This window comes from Triticum urartu, chromosome 5 (assembly GCF_003073215.2).
Source record: "Triticum urartu cultivar G1812 chromosome 5, Tu2.1, whole genome shotgun sequence".
NCBI classification, from domain to species: domain Eukaryota; kingdom Viridiplantae; phylum Streptophyta; class Magnoliopsida; order Poales; family Poaceae; genus Triticum; species Triticum urartu.
Genome location: NC_053026.1, coordinates 454,069,638 through 454,090,553, shown reverse-complemented (window position 1 = coordinate 454,090,553; position 20,916 = coordinate 454,069,638). Strand labels below are relative to the sequence as shown.

The following is a 20,916-nucleotide window of genomic DNA, read 5'->3' as shown; positions in this document are numbered from 1 at the left end:
TCTTGTGATCTCTTTGCTCTTCCATTTCCTCTTTTTCCTTTGCCCATGTCCATATTCACTTTGGTCATATCCTCTGTTCTCCCGTTTCCTCTTCTTTTTGCCCATGCCCACATTCATTTTGGCCACCTCTCCTATGGTCCTTGCATTTTGTCGATATCTTTTGTAGCAGCTCATCACCATGGCTACCAAAAGGCAATAGGTTGTTACAATTACAGTTAGAGCGAATAATCCCCCAAAACTTTCAAAAGTTATGGCGTCTGAACCATCAAGTGTGCCATCATTTTCATGGCTATTTTGACCCATCCATTTCTTTTCAAATTGAATGATAGTATCTCCTTCTGTTATGTTGATTATTGCCCTCGACATTTCAGGAGCTAGCGGAGAATTCCTGGGAAGCGCCTAATCAGCAAAAAGATCATTGTTATAAGCTGCACGTGCTATTCCACTGACAATATCTGACACTATAAAATCCTGAAAAACAGATCCCCTCCCCCTTGATATAATAGTGCATGGTATGATGAGTTTATTACTTAGCAGTACCATACCCTTCAGCGAATCATGCCAAAAGTTGCTTAAATAGCACAAAAAGATCCAGTAAACGCTTTCAGGCTTAGTTTCTGATTTTTGTGCAGACGTTATGATGTACTTACTTTTAAAGTTGTTGTAGAAAGGTTGTCAAAAGTCTATTGATCTGTTTGGTAAATCAAATTACAGTCAGATGAAATATTATCGATGGCTGACCTCCCAAATGGGATCTCATATGTTCTCAAATGCAAATATGCTATTTGATTTAGAAAGAAAGAAAAAGATAGCCAAACACCTAGATATCTAAAAGTAAACCAACCGATAGAGACTATTTATCATAATCGAATGCAATTCCAAATAGAGCCTAAGTGTGATCAACTGCAAATATCAGCTCATGTTAAAGTTTCCGAGAGTAAATGTATGGATCTATGTCGTTATGTGATGGTTTCTTCAAGCCTCTTGCATATATATTGTCGTGTATGGTAGTTAAATTTATAGAAAACACAGATCGTGTTCATTTTGCTATTAATTTCCCTGTCTGTCCTAAAATTGCATCATTCCACCGGGACGCTATTAGATAGCCCTAATATCCATTTATGATTGACTTTCAGAACATATATGTATATTAAGTTTGAATTTTTATAATGTAATCTTGTGGTGACATGGTACTAGAATCAAGGGGAACACATAAGCATAGCATTTGCATGCCTCGGTAGCTATCTTTTCAAGAGAATAGTGAGTGTAGTTAAACTTACAAATGCAAAGCCTACACTCTTGTAAATAGGCGCTACCATTGTGTAACCTTTGCTGTATTTTGCGAGAAAAAGTTTGATGTATGGGACTTCATGTACAAGCGCAGCAATGCTTCCATTAGAAAGAGCACTATAGAAATCGTCAGGTGTAGCATAGGGCCTGATTTTTGATGTATGAAAACCAATATCCAGCAGTAGACCCTCTACATAGGAACCTTGGTGGAACCCTACATATTGCCCATTCTTCTGGAGTTCATGAACATCAGTCACTGTTGGTGAAAGCTGCTGTACTGTAAGCATTGATGCAAAGCTTGCTGTATAACTTGCTGCAAGTACTAGAAGAACAACCCTCCATACACGTAGAACGATTCTAGCTAGAAAGCGTTTCAGCTCCTCCTCTGCACAAATGAAAATCAAGACTTCATTAAGACACTAAAGAAATTTCAAAGCTGGAATATTGTAATGCACACCATTCCAGGACTTGCTAGAAAGCATATGTAATTTCAATTATTTTAGGTGATAAATGCAAGTCATAGACTAGTTTTTAACTAATTCAAATAAGGACACTGTTGAATGATGAATGACGAGATAGGTTTTCTCTCTAGTGAAGCGCTATTAAGAAGAAAAGGTGCACTTATGTCATAGCTTCTATTAGGTTTGTTCATTCTCCTAGGGAAAATAATAGAGTGGCTCATGCCCTTGCTCGTAACGCGGAGGGTACCTTGTTGATTATGATGCAAGAGGACCCTCCTAATTTCCTTCGTGGCATTCTATCGAACGGTGTAAATTTATTCTATAATCAATAAAATCACCATGAATGCTCCCTCAAAAAAGAAGAAGAAAAGGCACATTTTAATATTTTTTAAGCATATACAAACTGGGATAGTTCACTTTGTCCCTCTGTTTCTTCATACTGCATTTGTTAAGCATTATTAATTCGATAGATCTAAGTTATTTTTGTGGTATTTTTGAAGATAAATTTAGCTACAGTGGTCTCATAGAGATGTTTGAGCAGTGCTACATGCACGACACTGGCTGGACGACATGCAGACGATATAACATATCCCACCATCAAAGTCCAAGGCAAAACATCTCCAGCGGTTGGATTAGCTATCGTCCTCATGTCGTTCACTGAAACTGTCGTGTGTGTAGTAGTTTCGGAGATGTTTAGCCAGATCAATGTAGTAATATTTGTTGTAGGAATTTTTTGATGCTTGTTATTTTGATATAGTGCAACAAATGCTTTATCCATGCAATTGAAATGCTGTTCAAAATTCTGCAAAGATCTAAGAAAAAGTAATGTTTACTCAACTCTCTTCAAAAATGGAGAATATTGTAATCGCCAGCTGTTTGAGTGAAAAGGGAACATGAACATGTTCATTGCCAATTAGATGCTCTAGAAGCCAGACAACAACTCCTGTGTAGAGAAAGCATACGATGCTGCCAAACCACATCTCAGTGCTCAATGGTTTTAAGAAAAGCCACATGTCTGTATTCACGTTTTCCTTGACTGGAACAATCATCCCTACTCCAGATTCTGTGTATGGTGCAGTGAAGTCGACATACAATGATCTATTGGATCTTATAGTAATATCTGCAACCGCTATGTCATATTTCTGCAATGAAATTGGTCAGCTTATATATTTAAGAAAAAGGGATATCTACATTTAAGATTAATTAAACAATTATAATCTTAGTTGTTCAACAAAGAGTAATATTTATCAAGCAATAAACTTTTGAGTTGCTTTTCTTTGAGAAAGAAAAATTTAGAATGAGCCTTTGTTTACATCATTTTTGTGTATAAAATGTAATAATTGTGGCCTGAATGCATAACAAAATATTGGATGGAAATGTGGAACACAATTAATACATTGCAAAAATGTTGAGCTACTGAGTTTTTTCTTTACAATTTGAGAAATTGCCTTACATATATATTACTTCTTACCTGAAGGTAGACCTGATAAACAAAATCATTGTAGCTTCCGGAAATTGGTGCATCAGCAGTGTCAAATTCTAGGTATTCATAAGAAAGCGGACGATGTAGCCTCTTTACTGCCTCCTCAAATATGTCAATTGAAAGGCCACTCGCTGTTGTTGCATTTGTGATAGGATCTTTGTATGTCTTTATAAACTCTGTAAATTCGCTAGAGCACACACCGACTCTAAGCTTCTTACCAACTCTAGGAATTTCCCAGCCCATTGGTATTTCGGTCGACTCTCCAGGCCAAATTATAGGGTTTAGATCAAGCATTGATGCTTGTCCTGTTTTTTTAGAGTAATCTTGCTTTAACTTCCGTAAAAGTCCATTCATAGTCCAAAACCCGATTTCTCTCCAACCTCTCTCAACCACATTTATTATTTGGAACACGGAAACTTTAAGCTGTTGTCTGTCTGTAAGGTCAAATTCACCACTTAAACCTCTGAACTTATTTTGTACGATCGCTGATAAGAGCTCAGGACCGTTAGTGGAAATAACCATGGATTCCAAGCATGTGGAGTTTTTAGTGGGCCATGGTTGCTTATCTCTAGCACTGGATATCCCAACCTTTTCAGCTGCATGTGCAATTGCCCATATCGTATCATAGCCCCATAGTCCAACAATGCTGAGTTTATTAAAGGGTGATTCATATGGGTTATCCTGTTGGTACATTATGTTCCACCTTATGGATAAATTATCAAGTTCTTGTGATCTGGGAACATGACACCTTACTCCTAGGACACCATCCATTGCCTCAATGACACTTGGATTGAGTGAGTCAATGATGTTTGCCACTCCATTTGTAGTGATCCACGCAAATCCTTTGTTCATCATCCCTACCTCTTTTGCTTTCGTAAAAATAAGGGAAGCCATAGTGGATGACATATGAACAATAAATACCCTTGTTTGCATTGCTATCAACACACCGAGTTCTTGCATAATGGTTTCGTTTGTTGCCGACGAAGGGATGACGCTGCGATACGGAACACGGACATCGATTTCTTGAAGTGCATCAATGAGGTATGGTAGGATGCCTCTCCCATAGTTAGTGTCTTCGTATACTGCCACCACTTCTCTCCATCCACATGCTTGTACAAGCGCGGCAATGCTTTTCACCTGAGTTGAGTCATCCAATGTTGCTCGTACAAAATACGACATACTATTATAAGTGAGGGATGGGCTTGTTGCTGTGAATGATATTATGGGGACTTGGGTTACATTTCCAATATTAGATATGAACACAGCCTCTGATGATTTCTGGGGACCAATGATGGCTTGCACTTTGTAGCTCTCCAGTAATTCAATAGCTTTCAGAAGGGAACAAGAAAGTTACTGTCAAATAATATATGTGGAATAATATGCAATATCAACACCATAACTGGTTCATTCAAGATAGGAAAAGGTTAAGAAAAACTTAGTTTTGGACCTTACAGTTTTATTAGTCAATACTCTAATTTTCTGGATATTTGACAGAAGACGCAACACACATGTGCAATGAAATACAAAATTAACCTCTTATTTCAGAATATAGCAGGGGAGAGCCCCTGCTGTTTGATAAATACATACATTTATGGGTAACCGTGTACCACTATGAACACATATTTACAAGAAGATTGCATTCATGATACGAGATACAAGGCCAGAAATATTAACCCATTCACTTAGAACTATCAAAGCTGAGTTTCTGAGGCATTCTAGCTCTTAGAAAACTTATATGGAATGTTATGAGTACAATATACTCCTTCTATTTTCTCGCAAAAAAGATATACTCCTTTATTTCAAATGGTGTGCATTATTTTTTCATGAAAAATGCAAAGTTTGTGTCTTGATAGATTGATAGAAACAATTTGAATTTCTTATATGACATTCTATTGAAAAATAGTTAAAATCACAATCACAAGAAAGTGCATTTGAATACGAATCTAAACTCCAATTGCATTAATTTATAACATAATCCACATATAATTGGATTAATTGTTGGTCGGTGCATGTATCTGGACATGCCAATAAAAGCACCCATGATCGAATTTTCTTGGACAAGCCAAATATGCCATATGCTTGGTTATGGAGGTAGTATTTTTCCATTTCCTGTGGGATTTTATCATTGGTTTGTGGAGTTTTGCAATACTTGTTTCAATGATGCATTAAGAATGATGACTTTGTGACTTTTATTGGCTGAGACAGGAGAGCTTGAAAGCACGTTAGAATTACAAGTTTCAGACCACTGTAATAGGGGATTGCTTGATTGGGCTCATTACAAGAAATTAATATGTCACTTGTGAATGGATTTTTCAACCGATTTTTTCCTCAAAAAATAGGGTTAGAACGGCATCTGCATCGGCATGCAACCCTTAGGTTTTCAACTACAAATAAACCTTCTTCTTCGTTATTGTGTTTTTCATACATCTTGCTTGGTCTAAGGTCACTGAGGCATTCCCAACTAATGGGATCATAGAAAACAACCTATTGTCCAATTAGAGAAGGACTAGCAAAAGAGCCCGTGCATTGTAATGGCAGAAAAAAAATACCACACTCCCCTAATCCAATAACCATTACTCAAGACCTCAACAGGTCCACATCCTTTATTTCAACACATGGCATCCCGTCTGTGTTGCCACTTATCCTCCTTCCCACCCTTGCTGATGGTAGCCACAGTGCTCACACAATCACAACACATTTGAATGTTGTCAATCCTAAGGCGTCTCTCTCTCTCTCTCGGCATAAGATGAAAATTCTATTTTCTCTCTAAGATTTTGACGAAGCGTGCATGCTTTTTATAGATGGTTTCTTTTGTCTACAACCTTGGTTTTTATTAGGTGTTTATTTCCAATCGGGATGGGCACTGGTATGAAAGAAAGACAAACCATGTGCTATAGATTGAGGTTGCACCCTAAATAGCATTTCTAAAATGGTTAACAGGTAAAATAATATCATATTCAGATTCTACATATTTTTCTAATCAAATTCCATATATAACATGTTAAATTTGGAATAAGGGTATAAAAATATGAATAATTTTTGAAAAGTATTTGATATGTGTTGCAGGTTGATTAATACAAATATCATGGGTTTTCTACAAAAGAAAAAAATCTGACTTAACACTGATCCGCGGGTTTTTACCAGAAACATTAGGGGTTTTCTGCAAAAACAAAATTTTGACTTAAAACAGGGCAACATATTGATCACCAGAAACATCACATAGTTTTTGCAAACTAGCATGGTGGGCTAAGAATATCACCGCCCTTTATTAGTAGGTATACATGATGGCTTAGTAGTGAGTGAGACTCAGTGGAAAGAGCACATCACCAACTGTTAAATGTTCCCGCAAAAAACCCACTCAGGGTTTATTTAGTCTTGACTCTTGAGCACAATAATATTGTGATGTCTAGAGCTTCGAGGAGGATATCCCTTAGCTTCCCACGACAGAAAATGAAATCCTCATTGATCCAAGGGGATTTGTGAAGCTAACTCTCGAAGGGAGTATAATGAACCCCTAGGCAGGATGAATTCCCGACTGAGTTTTACGTGTTATTTTGGGAGGCAACCAAAGATGACTTGATGAATTTGTTCCATGCATTCCATAGCAGTGAAGTACCCCATCTGTTCCATAATTCTTCATGAATTTGTTCCATGACATGAATTATGGAACAGAGGGGGTACTATTGTATAATCTCAACTTTTAGGAAATTAACAATGTGAGTTTCAAAAGTATTCACCAATGAAGAGTTCCAAGTATTCACTAAGTGACAACAAATAGAATTAAATTAGGTGATTACATGGTTCGTCTATCCCAGACGGTGTACATAAAGGGTAGAAACATTCTCAAAGGGGTTCTAATTCTTCATGAGACTGTTCAGAGTTGCATAAGTAACATTGTTGTGTGTGTCTCTCTGTGTGTGTGTGTGTGGGGGGGGGGGGTCATTTCAAAATTTATTTTGAGAAGGCGTGTCATAAACTTAAGTGGCATTTTCTTCTTCAAACCATCTGAATGAAAGGATTTTCACCTCTTTGGTGCAAGTGGCTAGAAAAGCTCACATCCAATGAAAGTGTTGGTATAGAAGCTAATGATAATGTAGGGCCATAAGGCCAACTCCAATGCGCGACCCTATTTTGTTAGGCCGCGTTCGTTTGGGTCAAAACGGACACAAATTGCGGACCAACGGGCCCGTAAATGGACTAGCATCCGTTTTTTGTCCGGCGTCGACTGATTTCCGGCCCAAATTTGAGCTGCGCGCCCTTGTTCTCCCATGGACCGCCCGTCGGGCAGTCGGGGACACAACGCTCCCATTTCCCCCTCTTTGCCGAAAACCCTCCCGCCCCTCCCTCCTCGATGGCCGGCGCCCTGAAAAAACACGTAGCTGCCGTCCCGGCCGCCACACCTCCGCCCATCCTACAAAGAAGAAGAAGCCTAGGTCGGAGATCACGCCAGTGGAGGTCGAGCGACTTGACCGATAATCGTCCAAGAGGAGAGCCCGAAGGTCTGTTCAGGTGGAGAGGAAATCCGCTGCCGAGTACGCCCTCAAGGCCACCGCTGTGCAACACAAGGCTGCCATCAAGGATAATGAGGCCCTCGTCGCCAAGGCCACGCAGGTAGCAACGATGCACGCCCTCCTCATTCTAGGTTTGTGCCGACCCGCACCGACTATTCTTTTCCCCGCCGCTATGGCCGTGCCGAGCACAAATTCATTGGCCATTCACCCGCCACAGGGCGAGTCGTTGAGATCTTGATAACACTGTAGGTGACTGGTGTTCATCCGTCACAAGAGCATGCTTCAACCCGGTTCTCCATGTCGCTGAATGACTACGTGATCGCGCCGGCCACCCTTGCCCTCGTGGCTGTTTATCGAACTCAACGTCACGCCTAGGTATAGTGGCGTCGACAAGTCGGCTGCTGGATGCAAAGGAAACAGTCACGGTCGATTCCTACAGCCAACCTTCCCGACCCCTGCAACCTATTCGACGAAACGCCCAAACCACGTCGGTGGCCGATGACCCTGACTACAACGCTTTCATGGAGAATGTCATCTACGAGGGCCGTGGCCAAGCCCTCCACGCTGAGGGCCAAAGCCAAGGCTTTGATCCCGATGAGACCCAAAGCCAAGACGACCGCGACCAAGATGGAGCCGAACAAATTGGTGGCCACGAAGAAGAAGAGGTGGATGGCCATGGCAACTCGTGGCATGAAGACATCTATTGTGAGGAGGAAGAGGAAGAAGATGGCGTAGACATTGACGAGGAGCCATTATTTATTGATGAGCTCACCCAAAGGGCCAATGCACAAATGAGGAAACAAATCATTCGCATGGGATCATACACCAAAGATGAGGACATTTGATTCGCGAGAGTTGGACGGAAGTAGATAGGGCAAGATCCCAAGACCGATGCCGAGCAAAAATATGCCGTCTTTCGGGGGAGAGTTCCATAAAGCCTCTCATGAACGTAGGAAGTTTTTCTCGTACAAGTTTGCGAGCACCCGTGGCATCAACTCAATTGAAAAGAGATGGGGGTTAATTCAACAAGAATGCAACAAGTTTTGTGCCGCGCTTGAGAGAGTTGAAGTCTGTCCTATGAGTGGCCTAGGTGTGGGATACTTGGTATGAACTTCTTCTCTTCGTTCCTATGCCATGTTCATGTTTGTTGCATCATGTGTCGTTCGCTATTACATTGTGGCCTTCGCTTTGATTGTGTAGGCATTCCAAACTTTGGAAGCCTTCAAGGCCTGACATTCCAACAAGCCATTCACCCTCACCCATTGTGGGACGCTCATCAAGGATTGCCCCAAGTTCAAAGATCAATATGCCACTCTCAAGAAGAATGGAGGGCCAGCGGCCGTGGTTGGGGATGGAGATGGAATGAAGAGGCCGACGGGCAAAACCAACTTAAGGGTGGACGAGAAGCGTGATGCGACATCTCGCCTTGCAAGAAACTTTGCAAGGCATGATGACCCAAAAGGAAGGGACAAGAGGAAGCGCCAAGAAAAGGAGGAGCAAATGAAGGCCTTCATGGAGCTCCAAAGGAAGAAGCTCGACATGGAGGGGGCCGTCAAGAGGAGGAAGCTCGACATGGAGGAGGTCGTCCAAATGAAAAAGCTCGCGATCGAGGCCACCAATGTTGACACCAAGGCAAAAGAGGTGGCGCTAGCCTTCATGATCATGGACTTGAGCAAGATGCCCCTGAAGAGAAGAAGTTGGTTGGAGAAGAAGCAAAAGGAGATGCTCGACCAAGATGGTTGAGTCAACTTCTGTGCCCACATGAACTAGGGAGCCATGAACTATGACCGTTTTTTATAGGCTGGCAAGTGTGCCGGCCGCTGGCTTCGTTGTTGGCGTGAAAATTTGGGGGTTGATCATTTTGTTGGTTGGCATGTGTGCCGGCCGCTGGTGCTCTGACAGGCATGACTATGCCCGCTGTCATGAGCTGTGACCGTGGTGCCAAAATTTCAGTTTTCATTCCCTTTGCAAATATTTTAGGCGGTCGGACGAAATGCGTCCGCCTGTTGAACACACCACCAGCGCAAATGTAGAAAGGCCTAGACGTCGTCTTTTTGTCCAACCCAAACGGATAAAATCCGGACAAAATGGATGTTCAATTAGGGCCGTGCGTTGGAGTTGGCCTAATTCCAAAGAAAGGAAGGCCTCTATAGGAGGATCCTTTGTCTCTATTCTCTTTAATAAAGCTGGCGAAATGCTGGCAGTAATGATCGAGGGAGCCAAGTCGGAGGATCTTACCAATGGGATGGTGTTTCATGTAGTGGACGACGAATTATTTATTTTACATCATGCAAATGATACCATTCTAGTATTGGATCGTGACATCGAGAAAGCAAAGAAAACAAACCCAGGAACTATTGCTTGGCACACTCAAGCAATTTTCCGCTTTCAAATATGATTTTTAATAAAAATGAGATCTTATTTCTATGAAAAACTCGAAGAGAAAGCTTCCAAAATACTCCTTCTGTTCGAAAATACTTTGCTCTAAATCAAACTTCCTCAAGTTTGACCAAGTTTGTAGAAAGAATTACTACTACGCAACGTCAAACATCAAAAGTACTACTAGCTCCGCACACTAATAAGATGTTTTTGCAGTTTAATTACATTAGTGCAGGAGGGAGTAATACATACCTATATTTAGTACCTTTATTTGAAACTGTATAGTCATATTAGGAATTAGTACTAACAAACAAAGTCCTCGGTTTTCCCTGAATCCTCACAGAGTGACATACTGCAGACACACGTACCTGCCGATGCGGCCTGAACATCACTGCCCGCGGAGTCCATAACGTGGAGAACGAGCTTCGTGCTGTAGTTCCGGTGGATCGTGTAGAAATCCTGGGCGGCCAACAGCACGCTGGTCCGCGCCACTTTCCCCACCAGCGATCCCAGGTCGAGGATCACCCCGACGTGGAATTCGCCTGCTTTGCTGGTGGTGTCTTGGGCCGCACTAAAATCGGCGATCAGCAGTAACAAGACGAACATGGCTCGACGTGCTTTCTCCATTACCTAGGGCCTGCAAGGTTTACACTTTTCTTGTGCGCGCGTCCTCTTATACTCCGTATGACTCAGCTTGTTGCTTGTCAGGGATGAACTGGAAGCTGCGAGGTAGATTCGCTGATTTGTGACAGGCTTATAGTTAGTTAGTTAGTTTATTCTTCCTCACCGGATTTTGGAGCTGCAGCCGGAGTTGCCTCTGGATAAATAAATCATTTGCATGCATGGGACGGGAAGAGGAAACAAGGTACGGTAGACGACGAATGCTGTCGATGGAATCTATCCCCGCACGATCAACGCGTTTTGACATCTCCGAGGGCTGCGTGCCGAGCTGTCTTTGATCCTTGATTGGTCTTCACAAAAATACGATTTTTTTAAATTTGCGTAGTCTTGTTTTCAGGGGAAGAAGATTTATTTATACACACAGAGTGCCGATGGGTCAACTAATGTTTTTCTACAGAGAATAGGCGGTGGAGAGAATAGAAGCTTTTATTATCTTGGCTTCTGGATCGGCCATGTGTGTGATCTAAGGGCATTTCTAACCGATTCTTTTTTTTAGGGAAATTCAATTTGGGAAAGTGTTACATCAAAGATTACATGATGTAATAAGAAAGAAGGCATCTCATCTAACCACTCTTCACATATTTTTGAATCATAGCATCCCCTAGCTAGGAAATGTGCAGCTCTGTTTGCTTCTCTCGGACAATGAGCAAAAGAAATATTCGGGATGCCATGAACCAGATGGAAACAATCAGCAAGGGTAGCTGAGTAGGGGCTTCAAATTTCTGTCTCTCCATTACATGCATGTACCAGTTCTTCACAGTCTGATTCTACTTCAACATTCCTGCACCCTGATGACCCACACGTATAGAAGATCTATCGTAGTCCTTTCGATAAGTAAGAGTGTCGAACCCAACGAGAAGCCGAAGGAAATGATAAACAATTTTCAGTAAGGTATTCTCTGCAAGTATTGAAATTATCGGTAACAGATAGTTTTGTGATAAGGTAATTTGTAACGGGTAACAAGTAATAAAAGTAAATAAGGTGCAGCAAGATGGTCCAATCCTTTTTGTAGCAAAGGACAAGCCTGTACAAACTCTTATATAAAGGAAAGCGCTCCCGAGGACACATGAGAATTATCGTCAAGCTAGTTTTCATCACGATCATATGATTCGTGTTCGGTACTTTGATAATTTGATATGTGGGTGGACCGGTGCTTGGATACTGCCCTTCCTTGGACAAGCATCCCACTTATGATTAACCCCCCTTGCAAGCATCCGTAACTACAAAAGAAGTATTAAGATAAACCTAACCATAACATAAAACATATGGATCCAAATCAGCCCCTTACGAAGCAACGCATAAACTAGGGTTTAAGCTTTTGTCACTCTAGCAACCCATCATCTACTTATTACTTCCCAATGCCTTCCTCTAGGCCCAATCAATGGTGAAATGTCATGTAGTCGACGTTCACATGACACCACTAGAGGAGAGACAACATACATCTCATCAAAATATCGAACGAATACCAAATTCACATGAGTACTTATAGTAAGACTTCTCCCATATCCTCAGGAACAAACGTAACTACTCACAAATCATATTCATGTTCATAATCAGAGGGGTATTAATATGCATAAAGGATCTGAACATATGATCTTCCACCGAATAAACCAACTAGCATCAACTACAAGAAGTAATCAACACTACTAGCAACCCACATGTACCAATCTGAGGTTTTAGGACAAAGATTGGATACAAGAGATGAACTAGGGTTTGAGATGAGATGGTGCTGGTGAAGATGTTGATGGAGATTGACCCCCGCCCGATGAGAGGATCGATGATGAAGACGGTGGTGATGATTTCCCCCTCCCGGAGGAAAGTTTCCCCGGCAGAACAGCTCCGTCGGAGCCCTAGATTGGTTTCGCATCGTGGCGGAGGAGTTTCGTCCCGAAAGCTTGCTTATAATTTTTTTTCTCGAACGAAAGACCTCATATAGCAGAAGATGGGCACCGGAGGCCTGCCAGGGGGCCCACGAGGCACGGGGCGCGCCCAGGGGGTAGGGCGCCCCCACCCTCGTGGATGGTGGGTGGCCCCCCTATAGTGCTTCCTTTACCCAATATTTTTATATATTCTGAAACATGCTCCCGTGAAGTTTCAGGACTTTTGAAGTTGTGCAGAATAGGTCTTTAATATTTGCTCATTTTCCAGCCCAGAATTCCAGCTGCCGGCATTCTCCCTCTTCATGTAAACCTTGTAAAATAAGAGAGAATAGGCATAAGTATTGTGACATAATATGTAATAACAGCCCATAATGCAATAAATATTGATATAAAAGCACGATGCAAAATGGACGTATCACACCCCACTGCATAAACCAGCTGTAGCCCCAAGCGAAGAGCAATTGCTTCAGCTGATTGTGCACTACGAGTGTTATCTATAAGCTCTGAGACCCCAACAATCACTTCTCCACGGCAATACGAAGAACAGCAGCTGCAGCCCCACTCCCGTCCTCGAAGAAGGACACATCCACATTCAGTTTGTATGACCCAGGAGCCGGACGTTGCCATCGAGCTTCAGAAGTTACCGCAGTTGGACGTGTCGCGTGATTTGAAGTTATAGCTTGGATAGCAAATGAGGAACTTGGTGTAGGCTTTACATTCACCCACTTTACAGCTTCACGGCATTCCCACCAGATGTACCATGCGCCAACGGCAACCGTTTCTTGGAGCCCCAGTTGTCCCAAGACAAGAGATTTTTTCACCGGATTTTTGAGTAACTCCTCCATTACCACTGAGCCCGAGCGATTAGTGCGAATAGCTGCATCTATGATCTCTTCCAAACCCAAGGACCTCCAAGCCTGACGTGCACGATCACAAGTGAAAGCCAAATGACGAATATCCTCTGGTCCTTGGTGACACATAGGACATGAAGGTGAGACTTTGATATGTCTACTTCACAATACTCCCACCCCAGGTATTATTCCATGTAGTGCTCGCGAGACAAAAATCTTTATCTTGCTTGGAACTTGTAGTTTCCAAAGAGTCTCCCAAACAGGGTTGTTTGCTGATGTCTCGGCTGGGTCCTTTCTCATTATTGGGCCGAATTGGTGCTCCCACTTGACATAGTATGCTGATCAAACCGAGAAACAATTTTTTTGTGACATTCCACGCCACAAAATCATCCAGTAAATGAGTAGATAATGGGATCTTCAAAATCCGTTGAGCATCAACACCAAAGAATATAGGTCGAACCAAGGTTTCATCCCACCATCCTGTTCCTGGATCAATAAGTTCATCAACAGTGGTCAACAAGATATTACCCCTTGGCGTGATAACCTTCCTTGTAGGACTTTGTGGGATCCAGTGATCCGTACAAAAATTTATTTTGGCACCCACCCCCACTCGCCAGATATGCCCTCTCTTGAAGGTTTGAAGACCCGCCACAATGCTCTGCCATGTAAAAGATGTGCCCTTCTTTGGGCCCGCCATAAGCAAATTTCCATCTGGATAATACTTTGCTCTAAGAACCTGTGCACATAAAGTATCAAGGTGTGTTAGTAGCCGCCAACTTTGCTTAGCAAGCATAGCAAGATTGAAAGCATGTAAATCTCTGAATCCCATGCCTCCTTTATATTTTGGGAGACACATCCTCCACCATGCAAACCAGTGCATCTTCTTGTGCTCTTCTTTATCTCCCCACCAAAAAGCAGACATCGCATCAGTAATCTCCTTGCACACTTGCTTTGGGATTTTGGACACAACCATAGCAAAAACTGGAATGGATTGTATAATTGCTTTGAGTAGGATCTCCTTCCCCCCCATAGATAAAATTTTCTCTTTCCATCCTTTTAGCCTGTCAATGATTCTTTCAACCAAATACTCAAAACTATCACTCTTATCTAGTCCGACCATGGAGGGTAGTCCCAAATATCTATCTGAGATGGCTTCAGTCATAATATTTAGCTCTGTACATATTTGTGCTCTCACATCCACTTCCACATTAGGGCTAAAGAAAATACTACTCTTCCCTGCACTCACCAATTGGCCTGAGCTTGCACAATATTCATCTAACACCTGTCTCAATGAGGTTGCATTAATCATATCTGCTTTCATAAGGATAAGGGAATCATCAAAAAATAATAAATGAGAAACTTATGGTGCATTTCTGTAGACCCGAACACCTTCAATGCCACGAACCTCCTCCTTTTGAGCCAAAGCACTAGACAAACCTTATGCACAAATCAGAAGCAAATAGGGTGACAAGGGATCCCCTTGCCCGAGCCCTCTGCTAGGGGTAAAGCCTTCGGTCTCTTGATCATTAAATCTTACTTTATATTTTACTGATTTAACACATGCCATTAATAGCTCCACAATATCTCTATGGAACCCCAACTATAACATCATTTTCTCAAGAAAATTCCATTCCACTCTGTCATATGCCTTATGCATATCAAGCTTGACTGCACAATATCCAACCTTCCCCTTCTTCCTGTTCTTTATTGCATGTATACTTTCATAGGCCAACAAAATATTATGAGTAATAAGCCTACCAGGTACCAACGCACTCTGTACCGGAGAGATGATACCATCAAGGTGTGATTTTAATCTGAAAGCTATCATCTTTGAAATAACTTTGTAGAGGACATTGCAGAGGCTAATGGGTCTATACTGAGTAATCTGAACATGTTCATCAACTTTTGGAATTAATATAATTACCGTGTCATTCCAACCTTCATGGATTACCTTGTCGTTAATCGCCTTTAGTACCTCTGCAGTGAGGACATCACCAAAAATATGCCAACACTTTTAAAAAAATATTGCATGAAGCCTATCCGTACCTGGTGCCTTCATATCTCCAATGGAGAACAAAGCTTTCTTCACCTCCTCGTCTGTATAAGGTTTCATGAGTTCATCATTAATGGCCTGAGTTACACGTGGCACCACTTTGTTTAACAACACTAGATCTGGCTCATCAATTTTAGTAGCAAACAAGCCCGCAAAGTAATTAGAGATTAGAGGGTTAAGATAAGCAGTACCCTCACGCTACACACCTTGGTTGTCTCTAAGTTTTGTAATACGGTTCTTTAATCTGCAAGCTGTAGCGAAGTTATGAAAATATGATGTGTTCCGATCGCCATATTTCAACCAATATATCCTGCTTCGCCGAGCCCAATACATCTCTACTCTAATAATTTTTCTAGCTCTTCGGCCAATTGTTTTTGTCGCGTCACATTTTTAGGCGACAAAACATCTCTGCTGACTGCTTCAAGTTTGCCATAAGGAAAGATAAATTATGGCGCACCTAGCCAACCTCCTAAACCGTATAGGGAAGTAAAAATTATCCTCCACCGCCGAAAATGCCCATCAATCTTTCTAAATATCCTCACTCCCGCCGCGGTCGAGTAAAAGTGGCGGCCTCTCTTTCTCTCACCCTCGCGAAGTCTTGTCTCCTGCCGCCGCAGCCACCACGCCCCGCCGCCGCCACTGATGACCCTCCCATCGGCCAAAATGGATAGCCCGGACCCTTCCCTTTCCCACGGGCCACCGCCTCCGACTTGTCGCCGACGGAAGCCACCCACGCACCGCCGCCCGCCGAAGAAAAGTTTCTGGATGAAAAAACCCGCCGGGTTCAAGCTCCGCCTCCAACTGCAACAATGGCCGCCGGGGTGGCGACCGCCTCTCCCGCAATAGCCTGCCGCCCACCCGCTACTCCCACCGGAATAAAAAGAGCAAGAAAACCGACGGCAGCGGCGGCCCCCGCCAAGCCGGTTGCAAAGAAGAAGGAGAAGAAGAAGGCCACAACAGCGCCCTGTCCAAGCCGGCGCCTCGTGCAGCTACTCCGGCGGGTCCTATGGCCACTGCTCCAGCGGGGGCGGCGGCCGCAGACGGAAATAAGGGTCGCGACCGCCAAGTGCTCTATGAAATGCCAGCAAGGTAAAAAAAACCTCTTGCATTTTGGTCGATAGTGATTGTTGGTGGCCGATGGTGATGTAGTTTGTTTGTTTTGTTGTTATAGTGTGGAGATGAACACGCTCGAATTCTTAGCATCTTTGGAGTCCTCAGCCACCATGTGACTTGATGAGCTCAACTACGACTCCATTTGGTATCAATCAGACCAAGACGTGGAGCAAGATGATGTGGCCGAAGAGGAGGAGGAGGCCAAGCAGGTGGTGGCCGATGAGGAGGTGGGCAATGAAGATGAGGTTGTGGAGGTGATCAAAGCAAGCATGCTGCTGTCAAGGTCACGGACCGCCAACTACAATAAAAAAGAAGATGATGCTATTTGGGATGCTTGAATGAAACATCTCCATGGATGCAACGATTGGAACGGATCAAACCAAGATTATGTTTTGGGAGAGAATTACCGACCACTACAACAACTTTGTGGACGTGCAATCAAGCCGTTTGCAAGGTTCACTTGGGCATTGGTGGAGCACCATTCATGACCAATGCAACCGATGGTCCGGTTGCATCAACTAAGTGAATCATGCACGACCGAGCAATGTGTAAGTAGCGGAGTATGCCCCCTACATCCAAGAGCTATTTTAGCATAGGAGCACCAAGTTCGGCCACAAGCCCTTCACATTGCATCATTGCTACAAAGTTCCATGCAAGAACAAGAACCGTATCCAAAGAATCGTGGAGACCACTCCAAAGAGATCAAGATTGAGCATATCAGTTGAGGAGGACGACGATGTTGATGAAGATGCCAATAATAGTCCAGAAGGTAACAAGATTGCAAAATAAAGAAAGAATAGAAATGCGTCTGGTGGCACTTACAAAGAAGAACTTGTGGCCATGATTGAGACCAAGAAGGTGTTGACGACCGAACGCAAAGAAGAGAAGATATAAAGGTGGAATGAGTTCAAGGTGTTGGAGGATAAGAAATGGAAGGCCAAGTTGGCGGCTGAAGAGAGGAAGTTGAAGGCGGAGGAGCATAGGCTTGCACCTGAGGAGGAGAGGATTTGTGATGCCTAGAAGGCCAAATAATGTGTTGTCATTTTCATGAATCCAAACACAATGGATGAAACCACGAGAAAGTGTTGAGAGCTCACTTGTGGAGAGATCTTGGAAGCCTCTCTTCGGAATGTTGGTGGTGGCCGAGGGGGGTGTGTGGTGGTGATGGTGGTGGCCGAGGGGGTGGTAGTGGTAGTGGTGATGGTGGTGGACGAGGAGGTAGTGGTGGTGGTGATGGTGGCTGAGATGGTGGTGGTGATGGTGGCCGTGAGGATGGTGGTGGTGGTGTCAATGATGTTTTCTTCGCCGAGCACCTTGTTTGAGTTTGTGCATGACATTGGTTGACTCGATCCACAACATATACATGTTATGTTTGTGGTGATTTTAGATCAAATATTGTATTTGAAGTGATGCCTTTTGGGTGAACTTTGCATGTTTTTATTTGAAGTTCGCGATGATGAAATTATATGTTATGACGGGTATGTTGTGCATGTTTTACTTTCAATGTTTTCATGATATATATTATGAAGTGTTTGAAGTTCATGCGACTAGAAAACAAAATCTACATATGTTTTTACTCCACTAACGCTTAGGGGATCGGCTAGGTGCGACCACCTATAGAGGAGTAAATTTTTACTCTTCTAATTTTACTCCGCTGGATACTCCTTTTTTAGAGGATCAGTTAGAACTACTCTAACGGGAATACATTTTGTTTTTAGGATAGATATAAACACCTTATCTCCTCCTTCTCACATGCATATGCATGTGAATACAAATTGATGTCATACAATTTTTTATTTTAATAATCCAAAATATTTTGTAGCTTAAATCTTGGTTCGATTTAAAATTCATTTTCACCATTAAATTTGTTGCGATGAGACGAAACTAGACCTCATATTAGTATATTTCAAGGACATTTTTCAGGTCCAAAAGTACCATGCCTGGGCTACAGAAGTTATACGTTTTCGGTACATAATTACCGTGTTGTTTGCAAAAATCATCGGGGCGTAAAAAGCGGTTGTCCCCATCTTCTCCCCACATGAATATGCACATATGTACATAGACAAAAAAACTAATTTCACCCTAAATTTTTCCCATCTCAAAAAAATTTAAAATGTTTTATAGCTCAAAGTGCCGTCCATTTTTAGCATTAAATCCGTCATAACAAAACCTTTGAGAGTAGATTCTATATTGGTAGGATTCGATGACTTTTTTGAATCCAATGCTATCAGATCCGGGATACGTAAGCTATGAGACCTGTGGTACATAAGTTACCACACCTTTTTAACAACAGTTACTTGGGGTATGTTTCAACAACTTTTTCGGGTCAAAATTACCAAGATCGGATATGTAAGTTATCATGCCTATGGTGTGTAAAATTACCTCCTCTGCTGTCAGAGCCCCAAGACGATACATCACCTCCTCCTTTGCTGTCCATTTTTCAGATAGGTCTGACATGGGATGCTGGCCTGACTCGACATGTCTTGCACGCCGCCGGACCATGATACTTTCCTTCTTGACTGGTGGGACAATGCTAGACAATGTGGCCTGCAGCGCAGGCGTAAAGGCCCCGCCTTCACTAGAGCTACTACTTCAGCACCTGCAGCCACATCTTTAGTTGCCCCTCCGGTTGCAACTCCACTAGCTCCAACAACCTCAATAGATGCATTTGTCCTAGGAGTCCTCTCCACACCACCTCCCAATGATCAAGCTTAGAGAGCCGCATAGCACTATGCATTTTCGAGCTTTTTGGTAACTTGTTTCCAAAGGGGGAGAAAGTGTATAGATCATAGGCTTCGAGAGAGAGAGAGAGAGAGCTTTGCTTCTTTTTGCTATCTCTTTTGCTACTTGTTTGCTACTTATTTGTTTGCTTGCTTGGATGATACTCTATGTGTGTGTGAGATACTTGTATGGTCATGTGTTTGATCATATCATATGTTAATGCTTGTGCTTGAATGCTGCTACTATCTATCTCTCCTGTATGATCATTCACCTTGTCTTGGTGATGCGTGTATATTTCATATTCTATTATTTTGAGCGCTCCACCAAGATGTATGTGACATGGAAGAGTAACCCATGATCCTAATCGATTGTTCATTTGCATTCAAAAGCAAATTCTAAATAATGCACAAATTTAGGGGGAGCTCTTGCTTATCACATACTTCTCAAAGCGACGATATATTTTATTCTTATTATCATTTATCGAAGCTTTGATCTATATGTTGTCATCAATTACCAAAAAGGGAGAGATTGAAAGTGCAACTAATCCCTGGGTGGTTTTGGTAATTATTAACAACATATAGCTCATTGAACTAATGTCCATTCAAGATAATCTTTTCAGAAAGTTCAATGATTGGCATAGCATGGACTAGAGATGTGGACCCCTCAAAATTCTAAGGACATACATTGGCTCAAGCTCAAGACTCTACATTTTCATTTTAGTGATCCAGGATCATATTGAGTCCATAGGAAAAGCCAATACTATTAAAAGAGGACGAGGTGTTGCTTAATGGCTTGCTTGCTCAAAATACTTAGTGATATGCTCCAAAAGCCCTCAACCACTTTCTCATATCCACATGTGTCCCAAACCAAAAGTCAAACTCGGCCCCACCAATTTGATCTATCCGGCGCCACCGAGTTCATTTGACATAGCCATAGCCAGAAACCCTAATCAGTTTGGTCTCACCGATAGGGATCTCGGTCTCACTGAGATGGGATTGCAAACTCTCTGTTTCACTTCGTAACGTTTCGGTCTCACCGAAATGAGCGATCGGTCCCATCGAGTTTGCCTGACCAACTCTCTGTTTGCCTATTACAGAAATCGGTCTCACCGAGTTCATGTGATCGGTCTCACCGAGATTACGTTATGCCCTAACCCTAATGAAATCGGTGCCACTGAGTTGACATGTCGGTCCCACCGAAAAGCCTAACGTTCATATTTTGAACTAAATCGGTCCGACCGAGTTTCAATATTCGGTCCCACCGAGTTTGGTAAATTGTGTGTAACAGTTAGATTTTGTGTGGAGGCTATATATACCCCTCCACCCATCCTCCATTCGTGGAGAGAGCCATCAGAGCATGCCTACACTTCCAACATTCATTTTCTGAGAGAGAACCACCTACTCATGTGTTGAGACCAAGATATTCCAATCCAACCACAAGAATCTTGATCTCTAGCCTTCCCCAAGTTGCTTTCCACTCGAATCATCTTTCCA

At 42.6% G+C, this 20,916-nt stretch overlaps 1 pseudogene; it reads right to left on the bottom strand.

Moving 5' to 3' along the window:
* Positions 1 to 64: 64 nt before the first annotated feature.
* LOC125507132 lies at positions 65 to 10,751 on the bottom strand (annotated as a pseudogene).
* Positions 10,752 to 20,916: the final 10,165 nt, after the last annotated feature.